We start from the raw sequence: 26,932 nt of genomic DNA, 5'->3' as shown, positions 1-26,932 counted from the left end.
TAAGGCAGATTTTAATATTTTTGATAATCATATTTTATAAATTTATTTAATTTATATTATTTAGTTAATTTAAACAAGATAATCGGATATTTTTAAATCTAAGTCTTCTTATTTCTAACTTTTTAGCAATAAAAAAGTTATTTTTATAGCTTTAGGTCCACTGTAGGAGCTGTGATATTTCGACTTTGGACTTCAACTGCGATTCAATTTTCCAGTGTTTGCAAATGCCTGCAGGGCAGGGCAGTCGTCCGTGACATGTGGCTGTGTGTGTGTGTGTGTGTGTGTGGAGAACCCCCGCAAGATGCAAAAAATAAAATCATTTGTTGACAATTTGTTTAGCTGCTGTTGCCACTACAATATTTTTTTCTTTCTCCTGGTAGCAGCCGGCCCCCGCTGCCGCTGCCGGTGCCGCCTTGCAAGTTGTTTTCACAAATTATTTGGTATGCAAAACACTTTCGGCAAATATTGATTTTGGAAATTTGTACAACAAAAAAAGTACGACAAAACGACAGTGTCTACGCGACATTGTAGCAGCATTTGGCGACGACGGCGACATTCTAAAGAGACCAAAAGGCACTAAACTTCGTAGCATACTTTTTGGGGCGCACAGTCGCTGCTGTAACGCGCTGCCAGCTCCAACAGCATCAAGAGTCTCGCGCACTGACGTCATAAATGCTGCTTTCTTACTGCATTGGTATGCACGGACTTCAACTGCAATGTCTTTGCCGTCATGCCGCGCCACACCGCGCGGCACGTGATATGTGCCACATGCCAACGTAGAGAGAGAGACTGGAGGTTCGAGGCTTGAGGTCGGCTGTGCAGCACTTTAAATTAGCTTTAAAAGTGCCCCAACAACTGGATCATATTTTGTTCGGGATCCAGTAGAGCTTCCCATGGCTGCACAGTGCTGCAATTTCGGCTAGCATTTAATTAGCTCTCTGCGAGGCTCTGCAAGTGCAACAACCCAACAATTTGCGCACATAAACGCAGCAGGCAGGCGGCTGAATGAATGCCATGAATGCGACGGACGTCTGTTTGAATGGGTCGCCGCCTCAGTCTCGTTCTCTATTCGCGTTTTGCCCCGGCACAGCCAAAGCAGCACACATAGTGCCTATAGACAGCACAGTAGCCGTCTGTAAATGCAAAGTTTTTCGATTTAAGTTCATAATTAAAGTGCAAGCAAAGGCACACTAGCTGCGCGGGCGCAAAGTTAAATTGGGTTTAAATTTACCATGTACTCGCATTAATTTGCTAAGCCAGGCGGCGAAGGTCACATGCCTCTATGCTCCTCTTTAGCCGGAAGCCCGAAGGCCAGATTCCTGAGTCACGCACACTCACACTCACACGCACACACACGCATGTCTCGCGCCATTGCTGCAATTCGGTCGGTGCGTGTTTAAGGCAATAATTTGGGCAATTTCTGGCAGACTAACGAATTCACACAGCCGCAACTAACCTGGCAAGTCGAGTCGTCGAGTCCTGGACGACATTTATTGAATAACTTGGCCGCGTTTTCACTATTTGAGTTGTGCTAATGCGCCCAAAGTTGGGCACCAAGCTGTCAACGAATTTCGCTGCATTTCAAAAATACCAGCTAACAGTTGAGCGAAAAGTTTGCTCAGTTTTTCGAGTTATCGGATTGTTTGCGACTGGCTTAAATTGTACTTGGGCCGGACTAAAGATGGCTACGCTGATGACGATGCGACGACAGCGAGCATGACACAAGTAAAACATTTTCCCGACTGGCAGTTTATGAATGCTAAAAGCGCTTGCGACTTGCTTTTCAGCTATACCCTGTAATAAACTTAAATAGTTCAGAAAAGTATGATCCTGGAGGTAAAATAACAATTAATGCATTAAAAGAGTTTGTCCTGGCTGACTAAACACACAGCCTAAGCCGCAACAGCTACCAAGGTGACATTTCTACTCAAGCTTCCTTCTGGGTCAAACACTAAAAAACTCGACTCCCAAGTGGGCGAAAAAGGTGCTCAAAAGTTTGCACAGCATAAAAACAACGTTGTTAACCCGTATGGCTTATGTGTCTGAGCGTCGGCCTAACAAGCGAGAGGTCGTCGATTCAACTCCAGTAGCGAATGACAATATGTTTATTTGTTTGTTTAATAAAAACTAAAAATAAACGCAGAAATGGAAAATGAGTGTTAACATTCATAATAAAAGTTTTTTCTTTTGATTTAAATATTTAATTCTGTAATGGGTAATTCATTTCTTATCCAACGTTTAATTAGTGTGATGATTTGAGCCCAACAGGGGCAATGGGGCCGTCGAACAACCGATGTGAAAAACCGGGCTAAGCTCCCAGTGGACATGAGAGTATTGATGTTCGTTCGTTATATATTGATAATGAATAGCATGGATGAGTATGATGAACGCGTGTTGATTATTAGAGCGGCTTTGTATATTTTAGAAGTTGGTGCGAATTACACAAACAGTAACCTGCATATTCAACATCATTAATTTGACCACGGCGTCGGCGACACATTGCTTTAATATATGCATGCTATTGGGTCGTTGATTATGTTTTATTATTACTTTGTTAAATGACAAAATTGAAAACGTTGTGCGGGGAGAGGGGAGAGTTGAGGAAGCTGGGGAACTGTTTTGCCTTGTATTTGAACAAGTTAATCTCAGAGGTCTATAACTCGATTTTGCGAAAGAGCTTGATTGGGTACTTGCTAGTCTGGCAGGCTTTAGTAGAAAATGTTACTATTTTTTTTTTAAATTTGGGCTAACGCGTTCTTCCTTTTGCCAATTAGGAAAAGTTTTTCGCGACTCAAATGAAAATGGATGCAGAAAAAACGCAAGAAATTTGCATTAGTTCTACAGAGTGCGGTAAGGGGCCAGCCGCAGCACAAGCATAATTGCCAGACGTCTAAAAAAGTTTACATTCAAGTAAAATAGAAGTTCATTATTTAAGCCAAGGCAAGTGCATTTTTATTAAACTATTTAAATACACTATTTGTTAAACAAGTAAATGTTTTGATCAACCAGGATCTTCTGATATAGTACAATGTTATTTTTAAGCCCCAAACCCATGGAAAATGGGTGAAAAGAGGAAATTGGTTTTATGGGATCTCTGAGGCAATGATGTGTACATATTCTGTTGTTGCTCAGTCGAGCTAGCCATGTACGCGTCCATCTGAGAGACTTTCATAGCTAAAGACTTGAAATTCAGATAGAAGCTCTTCCCGCGCAGATCATGTTAGTTTCAAATCATCTTAACTGTTCCGTATCCTTGAAATCGGTTCTTTAAGCGAATTGGGAGTATTTCACTTTTTGGATACCTCCCCCGACATTAAATCATTTTTAAAGCTAGAGCTTTCTGATATGGTATATACACAAATTGAAATGCCATATTAATGTCGTTTAAAATTCGTTAAGATAGAATGAGAAACAGGAAATATTTAACTATATCTATAACTATATCCATAAGCATCTGCATAAGCATTTTTGAATTTTAAAAAGGTGGTACAGAATATATATTGACTGAGGGGTACAGGCTACTTTAGAGATGAGCACACTCGAGTACAGCGTTGTTATTTGTTTTGACTGGTTTTCGTCAGAATACTCGAAAAAGTCTTGCTTAAGATTCTTGCGAGAAACATGCGAGCTATCGACTGTGTGTGAGTTTGGACATATTTAACATTGTTTTTACTGCAACTTAACTTTTAAGATCGTCCCCTTAGAGGAGGCGAGGTAAGAGGATTATGGTATTTCCTAGTAAGATTCTTCCCAGTAGAGAACTCTTAAATGTTTCTCTTTATAATTATAAAAACAACTTTTATTCGATTTTTATTGCAGTGCAAAAAATTATTTGCTTTTAATTATAAATATTATGCAAAAGCCGCAGCAAACGCTTTAATGCTTTTAGATTTGATTGTTTATGCCACAAGCCGTTGCATTCTACTGTAATTGGCTTACAAATGCGTGGTTGAGTCGAGACTTGCGGAATGATTAATGGCCTGCCTGCTGGTTGTAACATTCTTGAGGTTTTTACCATGGCATTTGCCTAGTTCATTCCAGCATCAATTGGCATAGCTTTGCAAAAGGCAAAGGCCGCCAGAGCTGGAGCTGCATAAAATGTTATTGTGCATTAAAGTCAAATCAAAGTGCATTGCAGCAGGCAAACATTTGTCGCATTACTCGCCAGCTGTTTGCTTTGAGGCAAAGGCAGCAGCAGCAGCCGAGCAGTCAGTAAAACAAAGTGAAATGTTTTATTTATGGGCGTTTCAGGGGCGTGGCTTTCGAGTGTCATATGCGTTGTAGTAGCATGACAAACAATGAGGCAGTCACTTGCCGTCGTCACTGTTGTCGTTCTCGTTGTCGTTGTCTTTATACTTTGCCAACTGCTGGGCAAATGAAGAGCTTTAACAAATTCAAGGCGCTGCCTTTGCCGTAGCTTGTCATGACATGACAGATTTGCGCTCAAGTCAAACACACTAACAAAGTCGACAATGACAATGGGGTAAAAGGGATATGCATATATATAAAAGAGAGCCAGAGAGCCAGAGAGCCTTGCATAACACACACACACACAGACACACAAAGCTAAACTTTCTAATGTTATTTAAAGCACTTTAAGTGCCATATTTCCTGATGCCGCTGCGCTGCCTGCTTTATTTATTATGTGGTGCTGCTGTGCTTACTTTTGGCACTCCAGCAGGAAGAATCAAGTAGTTTTTTATGTTTTCCGGCTGAACTGCAATGCCAACAGCCAGCGGCGGCAGCTCATTGCTGCAGTTGTGCACCAAAGATTCTGGCAGTACTGCCAGCCTGCCCGACTGACTGCCTCACTGACAGCAGTCGGGCTGCTTTTATTCAAAAGTTTAGTGAGCCATTGAGCGCGCCAGCGTCGGCGTCGTCAGTCAAGATGCGCTGCTTTGCTGCCCTGCTGCTGTGCGAGTATCTCGCCAATGTTTGTTTTATGTTGCAAACTTTGCCAGCGACCAGAAGCTGCCGCAACGGATACAACAACAACAACAACAACAGCAATGGCAACGAGTAGCGAGCGGTGACAACGGCAACTTGAACTCTGTTGCCGGGTACCGCAATTTAATAGATTTTCTATGTAAGCCTCTCAAGGCTGTGCTTCTCAGATTTGACACCGGCGACCACACACAGACACAGCAGAACACACCCACAGACGTGCATGTGTGTGTGCGTGTGTGCTTATACATGCCTACAGTTATTTTGCACATCACAAGGACACAACACAACTCGACGTTGTGTGAACACCTCAACAACTTAAAATGTAAATAACTTTTCAAGTGGTTTCACAAAGTTTTTGGCCCCGAAGTTTCCCCCCCCCCCCTCTCACCCTGTCTCTCTCTCTATCCAACCACCCCGAACGCCCAGCTCAGCTCCAGTGGCTGCCTTGGTGTCAGTGTTTCTGTCTGTGTGAAGTGCTCTGGCACTCAAGTGTTTCGTTTCAATTTTCGCACGAGTTTTGTGGCCATCCCAATACAAATACATGCCAAATTTTGCAAATTAATTTTGTTTTGATGGACTTTCAAGCGTTAGTCAAATCAAAAAACACAAAAAAACTACACAAAATAAGAAAAATAGGAATCAACAAACGCACACACTGCGGATGCGTGATGTGGCAGCCATTTAAAACACAAAATTCGGTCGGTCGCTTATCAATTAAAATACACGCAGCGCTTAGCATGTGCATTTCGGGGCAAAAGACAAAAAAAACCAAAGAAAAATAAAAAAAAGGGCAGATCAACACGAATAGTGTTTGTGAAAAATTCAATTTATATGCAACCACACAACAAGCATACAATCGAGTTGTTATTAGTACATATAGTATATATGCAGGGGGCAAACATATGCAGATTGATGTACAATGGCGAAATGGCGAGGCTGGGAAACAAAAACAATGTGTCAGGCATTTTCACGCACCGCTTCACAGCAATCAACGCTTCATTTCAACTAAATGGCATACAGTTCAGCGTTCAGCGTTCAGCAGGTGCAAATGCCATGGAAACTTGTTAAGTCTGCGACCGTTGCAATTGTCACCTGTGACCATCGCCAAGAGTCGGTTATCAACAAAATATGCGAATATCACAGTTACACGCCATCTGACACTGACAGCTCGCTTGAACTTGATATATTAACAATTCAGTCAAAAACAAATGAAGAAAAAAAAACAGATTTATATCCAAACTGTGGTTGAAAAGTAGACAACAAATATTCTACATAATAGAGACAATAGACAAATATTTTGTATTCAGCATATGTGGAATATTTGTTGTCTACTTTTCAACCACAGTTTTGATAATTATAATTGATTTGCCAATATATATATCAATGGTTTTTATATAATTAAATTTATTAAATAAATAACTTATTTAAAGACTTAATTTATTACAAGCTTTTTACTTATACCCTGAACCCATTAAAAATGGGTTAAAAAGGTATAATGTTTTTGGGCAAATGTATGTAACAGGCAGAAGGTAGCATCTCCGACCCCGAAAAGTACTTATATATATTCTTGATCAGCATCAACAGCCGAGTCGATCTAGCCATGGCCGTCTATCTGTCCGCCCGTCCGTCTATCCGTATGTATGAACGCAAGGATCTCAGAACCTTTAAGAGCTAGAGACTTGAAATTAGCTGTAGGTCCTCCTAGTGCCCGCGCAGATCGAGTTTGTTTCCGATATTCGATAACTTGCCCCGTTTCCAAGTAATCGATAGAAATCGATATCGAAATCCTGTTTTTTGAGCTATTTCGGCAAATAATATGAGCTAGAGTCACCAAACTTCACATATAGCTTCTGGAATAGTATATATATATATCAAGTATCTTTCATTTTATACCTATCGCCTGTTGGAAGAAGGGGGTTCAGGGTATCCCCTAGTCGGGAGCTCCCGCCTTAAACCTCTTACTTGTTTAGTAATTAAAATTTGAAAAACCATTCCATCAAATGGGGATAATAAACTTGTGCAATTGGCTGTCATAGACATTCGATTCTATACGTTTTGTAGAGTTTTGCTGAGAGAGGCATATCAATTTTAGGCTTAGAGTTTCTCGTAGATAAAAATAAGTTTCAGATTTATTATGTCTCTCTTCCCGTATCGTAAAATTCTATTCAATTATAGGACATTGCTCTGATTAGTTGTTACGCCTTTTATCTTAAAGTTGGCGATTCGTGACTTTCGTACTTGTTAAGAGAATTGTGATGGACATAATTTTATGTCTAACATTTTTGGGGGCTGCCATGATTTGTAATATGGATAGAAAGAATGGAAAATGTGCTAAAGCGGAAAGTAAGCGCCGCTTAAATCCACTTAAATAAATTGATGCTATACTCTCACTACTGGAAAAGTTTTGGCCCAGCGCCCCATTCATTACACTTACGAGTAGAATGCCGCGTGGCAGGAAAACGAAACCAAGCCAAGGGAAAAGCTGCAAAGCCGCCGCCTCAGGCGTCGACGTCGACGTCGGCGTCTTCGTCTTCGTTGCCATCGTAGCAAACGCGCCACTTGCGTAAATTGGCAGCATTGTAGTTGAGGGATTAGTGAGGCATTAAACGCAGTTTTTGCACATTACACGCGTGTAAAGCGCAAATCCAGAGTTCGCCAGAGGCGTTGCCACACAGTGGGTGTGCCTGAGCCCGAGCCTGGATCTATGCCCATGTGACCGCCAGCGAACACCCACATACGTCCTTATAGAAGCCGGCTCTTGTTGTCTTGCCAGCTTCTAGTTGCCACTTGGGCCGTGCTTTAACTCTAAAAGGATTTAAACGTGGTGTGAAATTTTGCTGCCTGGCTGCTATTTGTTGTGGTTCACTAGAAGGAGAACGTTGTCTTTTACTTTAGAGATGCTTTTCGCAAATTGGGCAAAACTTAAAATAATGTCTGTGAACAACGTCGGGCCCTACAGCAATTGCACGTAAACCAAATTTATCACAAGTCCCAAAAAGAATGACTTTTGTGCCTAAAAGTATGATTTAAAACGCGCGTTCTGTTCATTTTAATGGAAGCTCATCAGCAGGCAACAAAACGTGCTGGCTAAAACGCTTTGTCTTTTGCCTGCACAGTAAAACAATGGAGCAGGGGAATTAGTTGGTGAGCTTAACATCAGATGGATTATCTAGGCAACTATAGAGAAGAGGAATTAGTCGGAATGTTTACCTTTAGATGCTCAAAAGCATCTTTTCTTTCTTTCTCCTTCCCTTATTTCTACCAAATTAATTATTCTTGTGTCTTTCTCTTGCCAATTTACTTACTCTTTTCATTTAACTTATTTTCGTTAGTTTTTATGATAATATATTTTTAAATAATATTTATAAGAGAATACTAATATATGATTAAAGATTATAGACTATAGATTATAACAACATTATTGAATAGGGGCCGGACACGGTAGCCTGATGTAATTATACACTTTTTTGATTTCTCTAGGCTTTTAGCTTTATTATAACGTACAACAATATATTATTTACTTCCTTCTGTATGTCTAATATTTTTAGTAAATAACTTACCCACCAGGTAATTTGGGAAAGGTTTAAGAATTAAATATTACGATTTACCAGGTCTAGCCAAAGTTAGTTAAAACGTGCTTCCTTTAAATATTGGCTTGTTATTTGGTTCGACTGGCAACATTATAATGTCGCTGGTTTAGTCAAATTATAATAAATCTGAAAGCATTTGAACGGCAATGGCTTAGACGGCTTAGGCGCAAATCAACAAGCATTCGTGTTGTTGCAAAGCCCAAAAATATTTTAATAAAATTACACGGATTTACGGTGCGTGAGCCGGGCGACAAACCTAATGCGGCCAACAATTTGTAACGCTTCGTCATCATAAACAACAAAAGCTGCCGCATTTTGTGGCATGGCCAACAATTTGGCATATGTACTGTTGTACAATACGTTTAAAGTTTAGAAACCAGCAGCGGCTGTGGCAGGTAGATCGGCTTGGATACATGTGTAAATTCCTGAAATGAACAGTCATATGCCAGCGTAATACATCACGCAACACACCAGCATGATTACTGCGACACGGGCCTTATTTTTGCGTCTCGTCAGTTTTCAGGTGCTCGCTTGTTACATGTAGCTGGCTGCCTGGCTGCCTGGCTGACTGACTAACTGACAGACTACTGAGGGAGCGAGTGTTGGAGTGGCTGGGATGGGGGCTGCTGATATTGTTTGCTCGCCGCCGTTGCACACACAACAAGCGGGTGGCAGACACCTGACAGGCGCACAGACAGACAAACAGACAGACAGACACATGAGCAGTGTGCAACATTTTTAAGCAGGCTATTAATATGAAATATATCAGAGAGCGCCCACCAGAATGAGTGTGCGCAAATATGTGCATGGTTTTGTGGTGTGGCGCAATTTGGCGGCGCTCCGAGTGTCATAAATAATGCAAAGTGACTTTCGCGAGAATGAATCTCATAATTGCAGCCGAGGTTTCAAGTTGAATGGCAATATTATCGCACGCATTCGATTACAAACCGAAATATGCGTAGGCATTCCGAAATCGAAGTGGCGTGAAATATATCATTTCAAGCTTTTATTATGAAAATATCTACTTACACTTTTTTTAATGGTCTCCTTTCTATGAAAATAATTACATACACTTTTTTTTAATGGTATCGTTGCTATGTAAAGGACATAAAACCTATGTTTGTATTATGTTTTGTATAACATAGTTATTTCTATTTGCTATAAATTGGGAAACTCTACCACTAATAAAATTAAAAAGACTTGCCAAATATTAAGTTTTGTTATACTGTCAAAGTGCTCGACTAGGAGTTATCCTGAACCCAGCGCCGAGTTGCCCTTACAAATATTCGACCTTTTCTTCAAATATACATAAATAAGTATGTACTACTTACAACCACAATCTCCGCTTGCTGCGCACATCTTCCCTTTGCTCCACTCAATAGGAATCGCATTCTTGAATTACTACCGAGATTCTAGAACGATATTTTTCAGGGCCCAAATATGGTAGAAATTTCTTTTTTCTAAAGACAAGGCTCTGAGTAAATAAGCTTTTACATTTTAGGAGGAAAGAGGATGTATCCATTAAATGAAACAGTTTGATTCTGTGTATACCTAAAGAGAACCTACACACCAGCTTGTCACAAAACCATTCTACATTTAAGCCCATGTGGTTCAGTGTATGAATATAGACATTTAATCCAAATGAATTTATTGTTTGTCCAAAAAGTTGGTTTCATTGGAACTGCCGTAAGGCCACCAAATAGCTGTATTGAACTTAAATTAAAATATTATAATGAATAAAATGTGGTTTATTTAACATGAACATTATTTACTTACCATTGACAGCAAATATAAAATAAATGTAAAATAGCCCGTGATTGTTTGCAAATCAGCCAAATGAACAAATTTTATTTTGCACATAAGCCAATTGAAAGTAAAAAAGTATTCCGCTAATGCAGCCAAAAACCGCAGCACGCCCGCCCATCCCGCACTCAGATGCATTCATAAATAATTCATAACAGTTTTATTTGCATGCAAAATGAGTTAGAACAAAAAGCCAAATACATAGTGAAGTGAGAAACGCCAAACAAAATGAATGCACTCCCTGCATTTTTTGTTGCATCCTCTTTTTTTTCGGAGGGAGGGGGGGGGAGCTTAAACGAGCAAGGTAGCCGGCAACTATTCTCTATGCCAAGTCTGTAGCCCAGGCAACCTCGCTGGCCAGCCACACATTCGGTTTTATTGTTAGTGTTAGCCGTAGCCAGGACGTTGCCGCCGTTGCTGCGGTTGCGCGGACCCAACCGGTCCGGGTCCCGGTGCCGTAGCCGGAGCCACACCTTGGCCGCAGCGACTGCAAAGCCGCAGACAAACGCGTAGGTGTGGCCAGATATTCCCCGGTTCCTGCCCGGCCACGTGCACGGCTGATGCTGATGCTAATGATGAGGCCACACCGTTACCGAGACAGCACCCGTGGGCCAAGCTGGACCTCCAGCGCGACTGGCAGCAGCTTCAGCCTCATGTTGACTCGGCAGTTTTATTTTTTTGTTTTAGCTCGCAGTGCACAGGCTTAGTTAGCTTGCCTTGCCTTGCGTTGCCCGTGTGTCTTTATTATGAGCCCCGTGGCTGGCAGGCAGGCAGGCAGCCAGCAGGTCGGTCCACAGTCGTGTTCGTGTACTGTGGCCATTTGCGGCGCATAAGGCATAAACTTTCAAGTGGCCAACAGCGCACTGGGCCACTCGCCAGTCCTCGGTGCTGACATGCTGAAGGACAACTTTTAATTGAGATAAAATGGAAGCACCCTCCCTGCTGCCATGCTGCCAAGCTGGCAGCTAGTCAGTTCGCCGGCTCAAAATCAGCATCAGAGTAACTTCTAATTTAGTGGCCGTGAGAGTCCAGTTCAGCCAACATGTAAATCAGCGCTCTCTTTTAGCACCTTTTGCAACGTACCTGCTTCAGCGGGCAGCGGCATTTCTCGCTTGTTTGCAGGGCAAACTTTGTGTTATTGTTGTTGTTGCTGGCTACTAGCTCTTGTAGTTGTAATTTGTGTTTGTGGCCATAAAGTTTGCCCGAAGCCTGGCCTCACAACAAAAACATTCAATTTGTTTTTTTTTCGGTTTCCTTTCTACTTTTTTTTGTATATTTTCTGCTGGAAATATTTACATTTTAGTTATTTGTCACGCTTTTGTTGTCACATTAGCAAACTTTGGCCAAGCGCTGCACACGTTTAAGCACTTTGACATGGTATCCCATGGCAGCAGGAAACAGCAGTACACTTCATTAATACACACTCACGCATACAGACAAATTCTTGAGCTCCACTTACACACACCGGCGCATGGTAAGCGTTATCAACCAGAATCGTCGTAGAAACCGCAAACTCGTGCAGAGCTGCTCATGCGTTTCGTGGTCAAGTGTGCCAGAGTCTAGCACCACACACGCACGCATACAGACACGCATTAGACGCCACGGCTAAGCACATTGTAATCGCAAATCCTGTTATAATTAACCAAATGAATCCACAATCCTCCAAGCAGGGTGGCTGGCTCTTAGGAGACCCCACATGTAGGAGGCGAGTTCAATGAGCTAAATCTTTAAAGTCAATCGTAAAATTCTTTATTCTCATTTAGAGAAATTTGAAAAATTTGGTTGCTCAGTCAAACAAAGGTTTATTTATGCGAAGTATTCTCATGAAATTTATTATAAATAGAACAGATTCTGCTAACTGCTCAAGTAATTCGCCTTCGCCAGGAATTTCATTTTGCTTAAAAACTTTTAGTTGCCTACTTTTCAGCGCCTGCCCAAAGGTCATCCGGCCAGCCAAAGTTGCTGCAGAAAATTTATTACAAAAAATGTATGTAAGGCCCATGCAAGTGCAGTGCAGCAGCCGCTACTCATTTATTATCGCATTAAAATTCCTATACTCCCCCGGCCGACGCCCTCGTCATCGTACTCGAGCAGGCTTTGCGGAAATAACAAATTTCTTACTCGGAAATTAATATTTCCATTTTATAGAAAAACTTTCTGTTAAGTGTTGCAGCTACTATGTGTGTGTTAGAGGGTGTAAGTGCTTGTCCAAGGCTCATGCTCAGTCCTCGTTGTTTGTGCATATAATAATAATTTAATCAAATTTAAATCTTGAGAAAAACTCCAAGAATATTTGCTTCTTTGTTACAAGCACCAAGGATAAAAACGCTGAAGAAAGATATATTAAATAAATAACAATGACAAAAGAAAGCTCTAAATTCCTGCAAATTGAACATAACGAAACTTACAAAGAATGCTTAGATATTTTAATAATTTAGCAAGAACTAATCTTATTAACTTATTTAAAACCAAGACTCCTTTAAATAGTTTTTACTAAGAGCAAAATCTTAAACCTTATTGAAGGCATTTTAATTATAAACTAAAAATATAAACAAAGCATCGCCTTAGTTCGTTTTGCTTGTGAAGATTGTCCACTTTTTACCTGTGCGCGGAGCTCAGGTAAATGGGTATTGCACTTCTGGTAAAATGCTTGTCATTTCCATGTCTGCCGGCGTGGACGGCGCTTGAAATCAAAGTTCGAGAAGGTTCAATTTTTAGCGGCATCAAGTTCCCACAATATACTATAGTCGACTCGACTGCTCGGCCAGCCAGCTGAATTGGTTGGGCACGGCAAAAAACGCAGCCAAAAGCCGGAAGCTGCAACGCCAAATTAAAATACACACACACACACACATGCACATGCACATGCACACGCACACGCGCACATATGGTGGCCTTTACATGTTCACAGTTCAGTTAGGTCCGTTTGGAATGTGCAAAAGTGACCAAGGAGAACAGTGGGGGGGCCGCAGGCGCAGTTTGCGTCATAGATTGCACGGAAATTGCTTCCGTGGCACGTGTTTCATTTAACAGCAAAAATCGAGAAGCTGTTTGTGACGCATTGTTGGGCCATTTGATACACAAAAGCCGAACCGAAAGGGGCGCTACTGTAATCATTTTTACAAAGTCGGCAAAAGGATATCAAGCCCTCGCCCTCGCCCTCGTCCACGCCCACAACAGCCACAACGACCAACTACAGCTACAACTATTTGATATGGCATGTAAGAGTTTTAAGCCGCTTGCTCATAATTTAGACGCTTTTATGGCACACACACGCACTACGCACTTCGCAGCACAAGCAAGCAGCCGAAAATGACAACGAAGTGAAGCAGAAGGCAATTATTTTTATTTACTGCCCAGACGCACACTATGGCGCCAGCATTATTATTGTTGTTGTCGCCGCCAACGATGCCGCCACATAAGCCGCATCATTGTCAGTTGCTCCGCCTCATCAAAGCAGCAGCCGATCCCTTCTCCATGTGCCATGCATAAGCAAATTACAGTCGAGAGTTAATTTTTCACTTGCTTAACGAGCGGAAGTTACCATTTTGCACTGATTTGAAAATATGTCGCTGTTTGTGGCATTGGCGTCGCCGCTGGCAATGCCGGCCTTCGCACTCAGTCGCACTCAGAGCGCCCATTTTGCCGAGAAAGGCCCCCCCGCCATGGCTTTATATCCATTTGTTAATACGCGCATTCATATGTGTATTTGTGTGTTTCCCTATTTCAACAGTGATTGTTTGTCTGCGGCAAATGAATGAATGAGTGAATTGCGCGTCGCTTCTCTATGGCAAATATGCCAATTTTGTGCGAATCCCCTTTAGATTTTCCATTCTCCAATTCCACGAACCCCTAGACTCGCGCTCTATAAAAATCTCAGTGCCATTCATTGACATGTGCCGTCTATTGTGAGCAGGTCCTGCCACATCTATAGATATGTGTGTGTGTGTGTGTGCGTGTGTGTGTGCGTGCGTGTGAGTTTATGCATGTGTGTTTTTGTGGCGTGTTCACTGTTCTGCGATATGCTCATCAAAATAATCAACCAAAGTTGGTATTTTTTTATTTTTTAAAATAAAAACAATTCACAACTGCACAATTTATGTGACTATAAAAATGAAGTGTCGGCCCCAAAAAACATGTTTTTTATATAAATAAGTACATAGTGTATACCAAAAATGTGTCGGGTATATTTACTGATCTATGTTTTTGGTTACAGCCAGTGTGACTAAGACTAGAGTGTGGTATCTTTGTATCATACGTTTTATAAAATTGTTCCGCTGTAGTTGGTATAGAATTTCACTATACAACTAAGGGTAGTTTATTCGCTAAGTTCGTGTTCCTTTATATTGCAGACATTTCACAATAAATTTCTGTTATAGTTTGAGGCTTAGCTCTGTGTTTTCTATTAAGTTCTTGACCTGTATAACCACTAAAATCTAGAGACTTTATTTACCCGCGCAAATCGCGTTTGTTTGAAATCTATTTTTAAGCACAGAATATTCCATTATAACCGGACCAAAGCTACTCAAGAATGCATTTCCAATATTGTCGGACTTAAGAAAGGAAAACAGGAATTCACGTCTATGTGTGATTATATGTTTGCTCTTGTGTATGCATACATTTCTTTTGGAAAATTCTAATAATGGAAAAACATAGCGCAGAATAGAGCAGAGAAGAGCTCTGCTTAGCGTGAGTGAAGAAAAGGGACAATTAACATACATCATATCACAAATCACAGGTCGGTAAGCTAAAGACCTAAAGAGCATTAGAAAGTCGAAAGTACACCTCGTATATTTATTGTTTTTTTTCCCAGTTGTTTGCGTATTTTATGTGTGTTACATAATTTCCCAGATATCAGCAAAAAAAAACTACAGCTATATGTGCATATATTTTATCTTTCATTAAATATGACTTCATGCCTTGTCCATGTTCTTATTGTCCTTCTGAGTATTCAATTTAATTTTATATAAGTTTTTTGCTTACTTCAGTCAACAACCTTTTGTGATCGATTTCATAATTAAATGGCAGCAGAGCATTATTCAATTAGCGAGCTTTTTTTTCATCTATTTCAGTCAAGAGATTGAAATACGTCTTCTCAGAAAATAATCCTGCTCATGCTTGCTTCACAAGTATTTTTTGCCGACTTTAATTAAAATGTGCTACAGAAACGAGATTTACACAGCGGTTTCATATTTCGCATATGCTCGTTTTGATACTCAAAGCTGCAAAGCTACAAATGAGAGCAAAAAAAGAACTAAGGCGCCAAGCCACTGTGGTTGGTCTTTTGACAGAAGACAGAAGCAAGCATCTGCAACTCTATAAAGTATATATATTCTTGATCAAGACGACAAGCTGAGTTGATCTGGCTTTCTGTTCTGTAGTTCATACAGTTTCGTGGCGATCTGGGAAACTAAACCTGCAACTTTGAAATGTATCTCTTTCAACAATGTTCACTGTTTTTAATTATAATTATAAATATCGAATATGAGCCAGGCTTTTTTAATTAGAAAATTATAAGAGGCAAATGCAAGCTGGCTTAGAATATTTCACTTTTAATTTACCCGCGCTTATTGCAAAACTGAAGTGATCTCATTTTGTATAACGCTTTTGCGCAAATGCAGAAGGAAGCATCTCTGACTTATAGAAAATTATATACCAATTAAGTATATTTTATTTTGTGGATATCGCCAGCCCAAGCCTCTGCACCAAGCTATAAATCAAAAAAATAATACAAATGGGAACTGCCTATCAATTTAAGACACAATTTTGACGCTGTTGTCTCTTTGGGAATATACGAATATTCTGGCACACAACGGGATCAACTGCAGAAAATTTCATCAATATCGGCTTAGATATATAGAAGTTGTTGAAGAAAATGTGTGGTTATATTGGCAAGCCCCGCGGTTGTAAAAATGCAAGCTGTATTTTGTGATGGGTCAGGGTATCCCATATTCGGGCAATCCCGACAAGAGAATTCTTGCATGTTTTTGAATTTTCTAATTGTGATATAAGCTAATTTCTATAATAAACAAACGAAGCCTAAGCCCTAACAACACTTCATGCCCAGTTAGAGCTTTCTATTGTTTTTAAGAACATCCTAATTTGGGTCTATTGTTTACTATATTTAACAAACTATTGTTGTCGAGTTTCTAATTAAATTAGTTTATGATCTGAATAAAGTCAACTAGCAAGCAAATACACGTTATGCCTTTTGAACTTGAATGCTACAATCCATTGTTGTTGCGAATTATGACATTGTACGGTATTTAGAGCTGGTGGCCTATCATGAATAAATTAATTTTCTGCATTTCGAACGTAAATGAAACAATCAATTGTTGCTTTATATCTGACATGGGAATGGCCAAGCGCTCAATTAATCTGCCAGCAAAACTATTGGTATTCCGCATATTCCATATTACAGCTGTACATATTCACAACATCACATGGACAGCCATATGTATGTATACGGAGTAGGTTGCACTGCCGTAACAATAGCCGGGAGCAGAAGCGGCAACAGCAGCAACAGCTAAACGGAATGCCCATGTGTGGATGATTGTCTATCGCCGGAGCGCCGGTGCGAAGGCTTGAAACTGACTCAACTCGGCATGGGGCATGAACCAGGACTGATTTATGTGCTCTACGTGTGCAGCTGTGATCGAATTTCCAATCATGTTTACGAGTACACGCACACACACTTGCATGATTATCTCGCATAGAAAGAGGACGAGACTGAATCCATGTAGTGACGATAGACAGGCCGCCAACGTCGTCGATTCGTTGGCCAACAAACGTCGGTGTTGTCCATTTCTGTTGCTGGCTGTGATAAAAGCGACAACAACAAAAACAACAAAAGCAACATCAACAGCAGCAACAGGAACGGGAACACTAACAACAATACCATCAACAATACAAATGAACACGAATTGCACTGAACAGGTGCGCACATGACTTCATTTTCTGGGTTACATTTCCCTGTGTTGTTTATTGTGTGGATAGCCATTCGCTTCCCCCACCAACCTCTCGGCCGCCCACTGACATGGCATATGCTTTCTGTTTCTACTATTTATGTTTTCTTTAGCAAATTGTGCGTACCATGCATTTGCACACTCACACAATCCACATCGAAAATGGAAAATCATCATGGCAACGTTGTTTCTCCTTTTTGTCAAGCTCATTTGCAGCATTTTACATATCCTGTATTCTCTGGTGTGTTTTTAAAGGGTATAATTGAAGGCTTATCTGACTGTACTTGTTGATCTCGAGCTGGGAACTCGTAAGATATAAGGTATTTTATTTTCGACTTATTCAGAACTAGAAAGTTTAGATACACAATCGAAATGTTCTAGATTTAATAAGAATTAAACATAGTTAATTTTTATTAATTTTGCATATATTCACCCTCTTTACCTTAAATATGCAATTACTTGTTCACATAACTCTTTCTTCATCAAATATATTCTCCTAAAAAAACTAAACATATTTAGAAATATGTTAGTTATTTTTAATAGTAGAGGGTATTTCCTAGTCCATTTCCTGTTCCACAGATATTGTTTGAGTTTTTTTATACGAAAAGCGCCTTTGCCTTTTTTTTGTTTTCGGCTGACCGGAAAATTGAAAATTAACCAAGTTCTCAAAGGGAACAGTTACCCAGCGGAGACTTTCGACGTACAGTTGCTGGGGTGACCGCAAACTCTGTTTTGCTCCATGGCGCACATTCAGTTTTTAGCCCCATTTTTGATGGCGCCAGCTCCCCGTGGACTTCTCAATGTCACTTGCAATTTCCAGGCCCTGTTGTAGCCCACAGCATTCGCATTTAGTTTCTTTCACTACAGCTATGGACTTGGATCTGCAAATATGGCAGAAACATAAACAATAACCAAAAGCGAAACCTATTTATTGCTCGAGTTCTTTCGAATTGAGGACATTAGAGGTTATTTCAATTCAAACCATTTAGGTAGTAATAGTAAACCTTCAGAAAGAGTATACAACATTTGGTAATGTTCCACCCAAGCATCAGACCGCATTCTCGTTTGTTGTAATTTTCTCTATTTTGTTGGCTTGGAAAAAAAATTCTTAATGCTTTCATGGCAGTTAATCTTGGTGGGTCCAAACGAAGCGTTAAATGCCGCTGGCATTCCCCAAAGGTGCAAAAGTGTTGAGTGCTGCGAAAATTATGTTAATTATTAAATGTGTGCGGCTTCTATGTTCGGTAAATTTAAAGTTATATTGTGTGTGGCATTTTAATTAGCATGCGGAATAAATTTATATTTGGTAAATCACGGACCAGCTGCCAGCCAACAACAGCGAACAGAAGCTTAAACTTCAAAAGCGAACAGCGCTCGAGGGATAGAAAATCTATGGCAATGTGTTTTCCATTTTACCCTCCTGCTGTTTTTGTCTACAATTCTATTGCAACCTTTTTGTTCTGTCGGGCAAATCCTTTGACGCCAGCAAAGCACAAAAAAGCTTCAGCTCTTCTTCTATGTACAAAATGAAATTAGTGTCAAAATGTTTTTGCGCTGCCTGTGACTGAGTTTTCATGCTGTTTTACACCGGCACCACGCCCCAAAGCGTTTAGCGCGCGCCTCAGACACGAAAAAGAAAGCGAATGAACGAATGGGCGATAAAATGTGCACAAATGTTGACTACAAAAACAATGACAAAAAAAAAAAAACTTGAGAGATAAAAAAAACGACAAAAGACTGAACAACCAGATTCAGCACGTCGAAGATTAAATATCCTTGTAGACATTTAGCATTGAACTGATGTTATAAAACCAACAATTGTTGGGATAATATGTTAGGAGGAAAGTCAAGCTTGGAACTTCTCGGTTTGGCTAAGATACATTGAGGGAAAGAAAAGTTTTGACGGAGTCTTACTATAGAGCTACACGAACATGGCTGTATCGACTTGGCTGTGAAGCTGGCCAAAAATGTATACAATTTATAGGCTGAGAGACGTCTCCTTCTATGCGTTACACATTTAGTGGCAACACTTTTATACCATCTGGAAGGGTATCAAAATCGAGGTCTTTCAGTCAACATTATTTTGAGCGAAAGCCAGAATAAAACCTGACACCCGCTATGAAGGAAGACAGAGATGGAGAGAGATAGAGACGTCGGGTAGTTATTGAAAGTGAAATGCAATTTTTTTCACGCCTTAAATGCTTGTCCGCCATCTACATGTGTATCTGGGAGTATGGGGGCATCCAACATTTTTTGTATCTTCTCTCCCGTTCATATCTGTTCAGCATGCATTCAGTAAGAGCCGACAAAGAGCTGATTTACCTACTGTTAACCAGCGGAAAGCGTGTGCTCAGCGTGGCCAGCGGACCCAAATGATTAACTCATCTGCCTAATTAAAGTTCATGCAATTGAACGAAAAATGACCGCAACACAACACAACAATTGCGCCAGCTCGGCAGACACTCGACGCTGGCCAAGGGTTCATTTGCATTATGCAAATGTTGCCGGCAAGACATCCGTTATGTGCGGCATATATAAACACGACATGTTAACCGCTAAATAAATATGCTGTAGCTTTTCAACGTTTTTCAACGTGCCATTGCACACTGCACATGAGAAGTGTGGCAATGGGGCGTATACGTATTAAGCACAAATTGCATAACAACGCTTTAAATCCACTTTTATGCATACATAAAGAAATGTGTGTATGTGCGAGCACATGACTATGCCATGAAGAAAGTCAGAGCTGTCAGAAGAAAATGAAATGATATAAGACATAAAATGACAGTTTAAGATTCTCTTATAAGACCACTTTAAGCTCACTGAAACAGCGCACGTGACTTGGTCTTTTTGCTAATTCGTCTGTTTTCCGATATGCTCAATATACTGTACGAAATTGGGAGCAACAAAACAATTTGTTTTAAACCAAGAATTTAAGATTTTTGTTAAAAAATTGGGTACAAAATTAGTTATTTTAATTTGATTAATTTTTTGTTGTGCATACCAGAACTTTATTTTTTCTTAGATTAATGTAAAGCAGATATATGAAAAGTAGCTTAATCTATTATATGTGCAATGAGAGACAGATATATGACTATAAATATGTGAGATGACGGCGCAGCTGAGCTCCGATGGTTGGGCTGTTACCAGATCTCATTTAATTGCACACATTATGAAAAACTTATATGTAAATAATACTCCCTGCAAGCATTTATTACCGCAGTGCATGCTCCGCAACAAAAAGGTATCGCAAAAAACAATATATTTGTTTGTATCGACTTTTTTAAGAAGGCTTTTAATTTGATGCTATAAAAAACAATATTTACAGTGATGTTGCATATGGCTTTTTGTAATCTGTAAAATAAATAGAAGAGCATTTTTATTTTCAATGTTATAGTATATAAACATGATTTTCTGAGACGCTTTATACATTTGCTCTTTAACTTTATTCTTTATGCCTTCCAACAACTTTTTCTACAAAAATATGCGAATCACGTTGGTATTTTTCCTAGCGAAAACGAAAATAACAAAGCCAAAAAAAAATGTTCTATTTTTGCTGTACGCAAATATTTTTACAGCCTATTGATTTTTTTGTGTCGCGTCGCTCCGAAAGCAATTGAAGCGTTTTTTCTTTGATAGATTCGCCTACAGAAATCGACGACTTCAAGAACCAGAGACGCATGCAACTGGTTGCAAGAAGTACAATCGCGCACAAAAGTATGCTATAGCTGTGGCACCAGGTGCCCTTGTGTGTGCTATAGAGGCTGTGGTATCTTAACTGTACTCTAATATGTGTACATTGTGAGTTTTATGTGAGTCGGTGTGTGGGTGTGTGTGTGTGTGTGTGTGGAATGTGTACTTTATTTGATGTTATGTTGCTTGATTTTTATTTCGGCGCTTTCTTCATTTGTTACGTAATATCAATAACTCACGCGCAGCTGACACATGTAATAATTCAATCGTGCGGACAACCATTAAACAAGATTGATGATCTCTTTAAAGCGTGCACAGAGCGAAGCAGATCCGACCCAGAGTTTCGTATAGCTGCAGACCCAATGACGCCAATGGGCGAACGGCAGGCGCCGGCCCTTTAAAGTTGTGCGCCGTGTGAAAAATGAATTTTGTGGAACAATTAAAAGGCCACAGGCGAACAAAGATTCAACAAAGATTCAGATACAAGTGTGCTTGTTTATTTATAGGCCACACACTCACACCCACACACACACACACACACACACTTCAGAGCGATAAGCATTTGTATGATTGATGAACTGCCAACGGCTAGCTGGCTGAATGTCTGTCATTCATTCATTCATTGTTCAAATATTTTGATATACTGCCGCAGCCGCAGCCGCAATCTTCTTAGTATGTTCACATTTTATGGCAACCGCAGATTAGTTGAGATTGCCCCCGACCACTTTTGAGCCAGCCAGCCAGCCAGCACCCCGGCCAAAGTAAGACAGGCTACAAATTCCGCAGCTGTTAAAAAGCTAACAACGTCACCTTTGGCTGTGTATTGTGCCGCATAAATATTTACGGCTGACATTCCAGTCGGGGCAACAGGCGTCGTCAGACAACAGTCAACAGACAGCAGACAACTGACAACAGACGGCAAGCGGGAAGAGGCAGACAAAACGTCAAAGTGGCAACTGTTTGAGGAGCTAAATTGAAATATCCTCGGTCTTGGCATTGTTGCGGCAGGCTTTGCTGCTGGAAATTCATTATGAAAGGTGTAACAATGCCATGGCTAAGTAGCTAATAAAAGCTCGAATCCCCAGACCGTCAACTGGCTGTCAAAGACAAGAGCCCAGCCCATTGGTTGGACGCCTGGACCGCACGGCCCGGCACGGCAAGGGATACGCGACACGGTCGGCGGGGCAACCGGTGGCTGCCTCGTGGCTGACTTGTTTACTGTCATCATAATTATAAAAAGGGTTTTAACAGCCTTCGTACAAAAGTAACAAACAGCATAAAGGGCAGGTGGATTGTCGCTGGGGATTAAAGGCGTTTGGGTTTTTATTGTCGCTCTGATACCGTCGCACCGTCGCACCCATCGGCATTATCATCATTACGACCTTGGGTCGACAAAAGGATTAAATGCGGATTATCTTAATATGTTGACAAGATTCTGATTAAAATTGTTTGTGTGATCCCCTTTAGTCTAGTGTCTAAAAATACAAGCTCAAACTCAACAAAGCTAACAGGTATAATAAAAAAAAACCTATTTATTGTTACTCGATATTTATTTCACAAAAATTGCTAATTGTTTCATAGAATTTATAACTTTCTCTTAGTTGATATGATTTATTTTAACAACTGGCAGCTTTTGTGGTCCTTACGCTTAAAGCTGACTTAAATTTCGGACATCTTTAAAGTCGAGCAGCCCTCGAGCTTTTCTATGAGGCATGCCAAAAAATTAAGCCAAACATAAATATTGTTTACTGCTCTTTGAATGTTGCAGAGCTCAAGGCAAAGCGCAGCCAGAGCAAAGCATCCTTCCTAATTGACTTTTATGCGAAAAAAGTCGGATAAGGAAAAAAATGTTCATTAAATCAAAATAGCTGGAAGCAAAAATTTCATATTTTATTAAATAACAAAAAATAAAAAAATAAAGCTGCGACTGCTGACGCTTTAGTTGTCCAGCGTTGTGTATTATTTTGAATTTTTATTTCTGTGGCAGATATACAGAATAAATAGATATATATACATATTATTCAAATGCTTCCGTCTGCATCTGATGCTGATGTAAATCTTAAACGCTTTGTCTACGGCAAATAAGTGGCTCAATAAAGCCATAAACTATACAGAGATGAACATGAACAGATAAATATGCTAGCAAGTTCATACATAGACAGATATGTATTGGTAAAAGCACACGCCATGGCATTTTTATATTTTCCTGTCGCCATATGGATGACATCACTGGGTGCAGTAAAGTAAGCGATGCACATGATTGACAATCTAGTGAGACTGGCAGTCGAGCATAGTCAGTTACCGAGTCAGTTAGCGACGTTTCAAAATGTTTAAGTTCATTCAGGAAAATTAAACAAATATGATATACATATACATATATATATAACCACAGCGAACACGACGTTCTGTCTGGGCACTAAACGCTTGAATTAATAAAAATGCATGAGAAAGTCTCCCTCTCCTTATATATGTAAATATATATATATATATGTATATATATGTTTGTGCATGCATGTAGGTGCAGATGTGTGTGCTTAAGGTTGGCGCCGCGTCTGCGAGTCATCTTCCAGCTGCACTTTTGGTGCAAATGTAAATCGCTTAATTTGGACTCGATTTTTGGGTCAAAATGTGGCAGCTTCCGCGCCGCCCTCACATTTGCTCCCAGCGTACGTCTGTCAACGATGCGTTTGAAAGCTAAAGATTTTCAATTAAAACTACTTTGCCAATCAGCATTTGAAAGCATTTAGCTAGACAGACAGAGACGCACAGAGTGCGAGTGCGAGTGCGAGAGAGAGAGAAAGAGAGTATACGCGGGCTTCTTCTCTTGCCATCTCGGCCACTCTGCGCGTCATCTTGCTTTGGCTCAGTCGCTGCAACATTGCAACTGTAATTATGAACTTTAATCGAAAAACTTTTTACAACTCATTGCTCATTCCTATGCAATACACACACACTCACACACGCACACACCCGCCGGGCACACACGTACACGCATATATAGACAGCTGTCTATCAGGACTGATGCCGAAAATCGCTTTACGCGTCTGCACATTTTACTCTCCCTTACCAGCATTTAAGTTAAGTTATATACTTCTGCTTAAATTGAGGCACCAGACAAGAGCAACTGTCCTGGGGTGTCCGACTTGGAGATACCCTAAACAGTTGGGACGAACTGCCGTTCAACGTACTGTGGCTTCTTTCTTTACATACATTTATCAAAAACACACATTCACCACAAGTACATGAACACAATTATTTTCTCCACTTGGGAGAATGGCAGAATATAATCAAAAATTTAAATAATTAGTGTCTAGGCATTTTATACTCATATACTGCAATTTATGTCCCTAGTTTTTATAGTTTATGAATACATCAAATACTTCAAAACTTATGTTTATTGATATTATGGAAAAGGGATGAGATTTAAAAAGATATCTTCTCTTTCTGCGTGTGTAGTTGCAAGCTTTTTTGCAACTAATTAATTCGAACTGCTTGTGTGCAGCGAAATTCAAACACTTATGTATATTTGTTTTCGAATATATTTATTGCCGCGCAGGGCACTTAGTAGAGATTATGTTTTGTGTATTGTTGCTTGGCAGCCAACTCGAATTAGTTGTGCCTAGGTTGCGATCAAACGAAAAACTAAAAACTATGACAATATGTAAAGCGAACGAAACGAAACTCCAATAAGACGCTCGCCGGTTAGAGCGAAGGGCAGCGGGAGTCAATGCAAAGCAAAGCAATGCAGGAAGAGAGTGGGCAGCAGCTTACAAAGAGCGCGCAAAAACTATTTGCTCTTAGGCTGTAATTATGATTGTTATTTTCTGCTTGGATGATGTCCGCAGCCGTCGGTGTTGTCTCTGCTGTTACTTGACCAAACACTGCGCTTATGAGAATATATGTATATGTCGCATCGGGGATAAATCTTATTGTGCAAATTATTTTTATTGAACTATTTAGTGTTGTGAAATTCGCAGGCCTTTATTCCTTTACCATTATTATTATTAAGTGGGATAAAACAGGCTGACATCGAGTGTGGCTCAACTGAGTGTGTGTCAATTGAGGTGGTTTAGCAGAAAATAAAGAGACAGCACCCGGAAGGAAATCTACTGCACTTTCAATTTTATTTAAAAGCAATTTCACTACAATAAGAAACAACATTGTGGACTCTATCCCAATATATATTTCAATTTTCATGTTTTATCTTTTTGACCTAGTCAAAAATACTTCATGGAGTCGGCAATTTTTGCTTCTGCCTGGTACATTTCCATAAGAACATTATATCCCCTTTCTAAAATTACTTATAAAGTTAAGAAAAAAAACTAATATAAAAAATATAATTATATTTACTTATTTTTGATTATTCAGTTGAAAGCTGGATTTACAAAAGCTTAACCTCAACATTAAACAAAAAAAAAATTCATTGAAAAACAAGAGCAATTTTTCCCTTTCAATGATTAGAAATTGAATTGAACTGACACAACGAAAGATCCAGCATGCAAATCAATTATTTAAATTGTATCAAAAAATATATGCATATAAATGTGGGCAGAGCTCACACTACCGACTCCTTCAAGGCAACTCTCAAAATGGCACCTTAATATATATTCTAAGAATTAATCAGGGCACAGGTGAATATTCCTTAAGCAAAGATCATAGTTGCTTAAACAATTAGAACATATACATATATATATAATATATTTTGGTTAACTTTGACAATTGTAAACAATGCATACACTCAGCGCGGATTCGCTAGAATTTTTTTTTGTAGTTAGTTTAGCTAAGAGGTGGCAAGGTTTTCGCGCATGAACTTGTAAATTTGAAAAATATTCGTCGTTAAAGGCGCAAACATTATTGCCGCCTGCAGCTGTCGAGTGGTTGGTCGGCTAGTCCAATATGTTGGCGCCTCTGGCTGGTCTAGATTCTGGGCAAAACTGCAAAACAAATACATGAGCTGGGGCTTTGCAAAATGCAATCCGAATAACATACAAACAAACACTCGCAAACCCCACACACCACATATAGGCAAATAGATACAAGTGTTCAGGCCTGTCTGGGCGAAATTGCATTGAGAGTCACGGGCGCGTAACAAATAAAATTCCGCAATTCGTTTTTATTTATTTTTTTTTGTTGGTATTGCTGGTTAACCTAGTGAAACGGCGCGGCTTTGGTCAAACGGCCGGGCAAATAGAGGAATAGAACTGCATACGCTTACGTACATATTTGTGTTTATATGTATTTGTATTTGTATTAGTGTGATGTAGGTGTTGGCCCGCGGTGCATGTCAATCAAGAGTTGCATAGGAATTTGCGCTGATCGCACACCTTCGCTTTCAGCTGGCTGGCTTCGTGCCGAAGTTTCTGTCCGCTAGGGGCAAAACTTTGCGCATCTATCAAAAGTTTCGACAGCGTCTGCCGCTTATAGCGATTTCTTGCATGTCCCGCAGCAGTTATCTGCATTTTATTTGGTTAATAAATTGAAACTTGCTGCAAAGTTTCGGCTCTATGCCACAGCGTTAACGTTGAATTTGCCTCGTGTCCGGCTAGTGCTAAAAACTGCTACAAATATGATTATGCGAACCCGTATGCTCACATACATAGTTTTTGCCAGGCCAGCGAAAATGTTCAATTCGCCTGCCTTTAATAGACCTCTTGTCAACGCTTCCGAAAAGCCGTCAAGTGCTCTTAACTGCATTTAATGGACACTTTTTGGCATTGCTTTAAATCGCAAACAGCCGAGCACACATACATGCTCACATAGTCAAACTAGCGAAGCTATGTAGCTTGACAAATGCAAAAGTTTCAACCTGCGGTTTATCGCGCCGGATCTGAATACGCCAATGTTGTAGAACGTGCTACCTTTGCTTAATTACATTCTGTCGAGCAATTAAATGCTCAATAATTGTTTTGTTGCCCGCTTTTAATAGCAGTTATT

This window comes from Drosophila montana, unplaced genomic scaffold (assembly GCF_035044405.1).
Source record: "Drosophila montana isolate Dmon_TW-CO22-7 unplaced genomic scaffold, ASM3504440v1 contig_3733_1, whole genome shotgun sequence".
Lineage (NCBI taxonomy): Eukaryota > Metazoa > Arthropoda > Insecta > Diptera > Drosophilidae > Drosophila > Drosophila montana.
Note: the sequence above shows the minus strand (reverse complement) of the source record.